Source organism: Mercenaria mercenaria, chromosome 10 (assembly GCF_021730395.1).
Source record: "Mercenaria mercenaria strain notata chromosome 10, MADL_Memer_1, whole genome shotgun sequence".
Taxonomy (NCBI): Eukaryota; Metazoa; Mollusca; class Bivalvia; order Venerida; family Veneridae; genus Mercenaria; species Mercenaria mercenaria.
Window position 1 is genome coordinate 492,978 of NC_069370.1, and position 4,715 is coordinate 497,692.

Genomic DNA, 4,715 nt, shown 5'->3' on the forward strand with positions numbered 1-4,715 from the left:
CAGGTAGAAATCATAACAATAATTGTTTCACATTTTGATTTTAACCAAAGTTTGTGGTGGTTACGTATGACATATGATGAAATGACATCAACCAGGACAGAAATTCATCATTTCACTTGAACAGACATCAAATGTTGCAGAAACTATCATTTCTCTTAGAAACGCAATAAATGTTTTCCAAAAGCCTCTACGGTTTTATTTTTAGTTCTAGTCCAACTAATTGCATTCGGACCGTGAAATTCTTCTTTCTGAAACTATACTGTCAAATGCTTTTGTAACGATTATTTAATGGAATAACCCAATGCATATTTGCTTAAAATAACTATCACAGTTATTAAGTTCATAACATTCATTTCTTGTTATGCCCACAGTACAATTATCTATACACAAGAAAAACAGGGAAAAAAATTATGAAAGAGTTGTTCAAAATTTAAAAAGATATTCTTCACTATGGGTATTTTTCTTTGAAAAAGGTTCACAAAAGTAAATACGAAACTTTTTTTTTCATTTGTACCCATTATTGTAAGGATAGAGTATTATTACAAATATGACTATAATACCAAATAAGTATATAATAAAATCTCTAAAAAGAAGAACACCTTTTTGTGTTGTTTTGATGTGATATTATTTTGGTTGGTATTCATAAAAAAGCAGAAAATTATGAAATTGTTGAAAAATCGCTGACTGTTTCAGCAACTTAGGGTGTGTTCAAAACAATTTTTCACAACAACAAGCCTGGTGACCTAATTTTTTTTTTTTATTTGTTCGTTGTTATTAGCACAAAATTTCCTATGATATATGTGAATTTAAAAAAATTCTATGAAAGGAAAAAAAAAAACTATAGGAATTCTCTTTAAATTAAAAGTTTAAACTGCAGGAAAAGTTATTTCCCACTGCCACATATTAGAAACTGAAGTGCTGGATTGTTTATGTGTATACGTAACATCCTGTTTTGATCTACATAATTGTACTAACATTAATAGTGTTTTAAATTCAAAGTGAAAACTGCAGTTACTGGTAGTTTTGTGAGTATAGCTTGTTAGAAACCTGAATGGCAAGAATGTTTGCGATGTAGAACATTGATAATGTTTAGAAAGTTATATATTTGTAATGCTTAAAGGCTTATTTGTAACCTTCTGCTTTAATATGCAGTATGATTATGAAGATTGTAGTGTCTTTGTGGCATTGTAAAGGAGAATGTTAAAAATCAGGCTCAGTTCATTTATATTAAAACATGATAACTGATTAAAGCTGTAATCACATTGTTAATTTGAATAATCAATGTTAAAGGCAATAAAAGACACTGAAATTTGTATCACAACAAGTTAAAAAAATAAATAATGGTATGTACATGTATGTGAAATGTAAGTTATTGCTGCTGAAGCATTGAAGTTTTCTTTTTTGAGCTGTTTTGAGTTGTTACTTACCATGCTTACTACTCTTACTGAAGTTGCTTAATGAGATCTTAAATTACCTATATAATTGATTATTCAAACAGGTTTCTGAAAATAAAATAAAGAATGAATATACTTTCAAAATAATAATAAATAAATATAATTTCATATGTATATCAGATAGATGTAATAAACAAGGTTATTGGTGGAGAAGGTATGGCTAGACGGGGAGGATGGAGGCCATAACGTTACTACATTTATATTCACAATTGTTGCTACGCCGAATAAAGTATCAGGGAAACTGACTAGCCTGTCAGGGAAAATTCAGGGAATTATCAGGGAAATTTACTTCAGATTTTTGTTGGCCACCCTGATCTTGCAATATATCACCGATGCTAAAAATCTCCACAGCCGCACACTTTAACAGTAAATTTACAGAAATAGGTGACAAAATTGTTCTTTCGTTAAGTTTTTAGATTTTTCATAGCATTAATACCGCCGTATATTAATCTCAAAACATTCATTCAATGGATTCTCTGAGGGAAACCGTAATTATACTCAAAGGTGCTATATTTGAGTAACGCTTTTGGTTTGTCGGGCTGTCCATTTTCTCCCAAGCTGTTTCTATGTAACCATTGGTCGGATTTCAACTAAATTTTACAAGAGTCATAAGTATCATTCCTGACTGACAAAACATGACCTGGACCGACAGAAAATCCTGTATTTTCCTTTTATACGAAGAGGATATTTTTTTCAAATCCCTATTCCAGACTGACAAGTTTTGAAACTTAGTGGAGACTGTAAGCTTAGTTGTGCATATCGGCAGCACATTGCATAACAATTTTCAGTGATTTATTGCCTCTTAATTAGACAAACAAAATCTGAGCTGTTTCTCTGGAACCACTGATTTCAACGAAATTTTACAAGGCTCTCAAGTACTAAACCTAGTTGTGCATATCAGCTGCACTTTTGGTTAGATTAATTTTCAGTTAGATATTGCCCTCTGATTATGATCAAAATTTTGTCTGCACTATTTTTTGGTATTTCAGCGAAACTCCACCAGATAGAACAGACCTTGTCATGACAGTTACTTTCTTATGCATTCACATATTTTGAAAAAAAATCTTTGAACAAGTTTTCACCTGAATGACCAGGCATGTTGCATGCTAGACCCAGGCCTATAGCTCAAAATAAAACAAGAGGGTCATTGACCCTAAAGCGACCACCTGTTTACAAGTCTCCAGGTGTGTTTGTATAAGTACAGAGTTAGGTTTCTTCTATGTTCGCCTATATTAAATACGTGTCACACACACTTTTGAACCTAAGGCAGTAATTTGAACAATTATGGTAGACATTACAAATCTCATATCACACGCCAAATATCAAGGCTCTTGCTATTATTGATTCAGACATGAAAAGTAACCACGCCCCCTGGCAGCCATTTACACAAGAACCATTTGTTTAAAAGTAATCTAAAATCGGGTCAGCAGTTTCACACACGAAGCTGTTTTAAGTTTCTACTATATACATATACGGAAAAGTGACCACGCCCTCTGGCGGCAATGTTTTTTGTCGAATAAAATTATTTTGAACTGAGCATTACTGAGAAAATGGGTCCAGATGAGGACTTTTGACATTTTCAAATTTTTGCATATTTAAAAAGTATATCCATTCAGAAATATATCTTGAAAATTTCAGATGAAAATCTTCAAACCTTTCAGCTTTATGTCAGATTTTGTAACATATATAAATAAAAACAGAACATTTCAGTTATCCTTTCTTTCTTGTTTATTTCTCACTTACTGGTAATGGCTAACAATTCTGAGATAAATTAATCTTCTGTTACAATGGCAGGATATAATTTATATTCCTTCTTAATACACAAAATGTTAATCAATTAAAATCTACAACAATTTCTATAAAAAACATTACACAAATTGTGTTACCATGGCAACAAATATATTAAATTCCCTTTTCTATGGTAATACTTAAAAAACATGTTCACTTGAAATAAGATTTTTAAAAAGTAGAAATATTTGAAGGCATATGTATTAAGAAAAATAACCTAAAAGTTTCACATGAAAATCTTAAGAATGTTTGGTTTTATGACAGATTTTGTAACATGGGTAATAACCATAATAATAAGACATTTTTGTCATTTGTTTCTTTGTAACTTGCCTTTTACTTGCTGGTAATAAATGACTATTTTGAAAAAAAAAACTTCTATTACTATGATTGTTTATATTTGTGCTGCTCACTTAAAGTATAAAAATACAAGCTAATTAAAATATTTTATATTTTCTATGAAAACATTATTCTAATTGGGTTACCATGGCAACATATGCATTAAATTCCTTTTTCTACAATTATAGTACTTAAAGATAAAAGCTTAATTTGAAATAATGTTTCTAATAAGTTGAATGTTTGAAAGTACAGTTATTCAAAAGTAAAGTCTGAATATTTTATGTGAAAAGATTAAAAATGTTTGGTTTTATGACAGATTTTGTAACAGGGGTAATAACCGCAAGAATGAACTGTTTTAGCCAGTATTTCTTCAATTTGTGTATTTCACTTTTTGGTAATCACTGGCTATTTTAAATTAAAAAAATATCTTCTATTACAATGAATATTTAGATCTTCACTTAAAGTACAAACATCTAGCTAACTAAAATCATTCACATTTTCCATAGAAACATTATTAAATTGCGTTACCATGGCAGCATATGCATACGATTCTGTTTTCTACAATAATACTTTAAACTAAGAGCTAAATTTGGAAAAGTGTTTCATATAAGTTGAATATAATAAAGCATTTGTATACAAAAATATAATCTGAAAATTTCATGTTAAAGAATAAAAATGTTTGGTTTTATAACAGTGTTTATAATTTGAGTAATAACTATAACAAAGCATTTCTGTCATTGTATCTTCATAACTTGTCTTTTACTTGTTGGTAATAAATGACTATTTTGAAGTAAATGAAACTTATATTACTACGGAATTTTATGTTGTAGATGCTTATTTTAAAGTAGAAAAATAGAGCTAATTTAAAATCTTCCATATTTTCTAAGAAAAGTGTTTTACCCTGGCAACATATTTATTAAATTCGCTTTTCTACAATAATACTTGACAAGAGCTGTCCGTAAGACAGCTTATGCTCGGCTATTCGTAATATTATCCCAGGAGGAGGAACATATTACCCTAAATGTTAAAATATCTATATAGTTTCAATCCAGTAACTGCATTAGTTTTAGAGATAGTAACTTGCATGCAAAACACTAACCAGAAGTTTAAAGTTCAAAAGGGGACATAATTTGACCA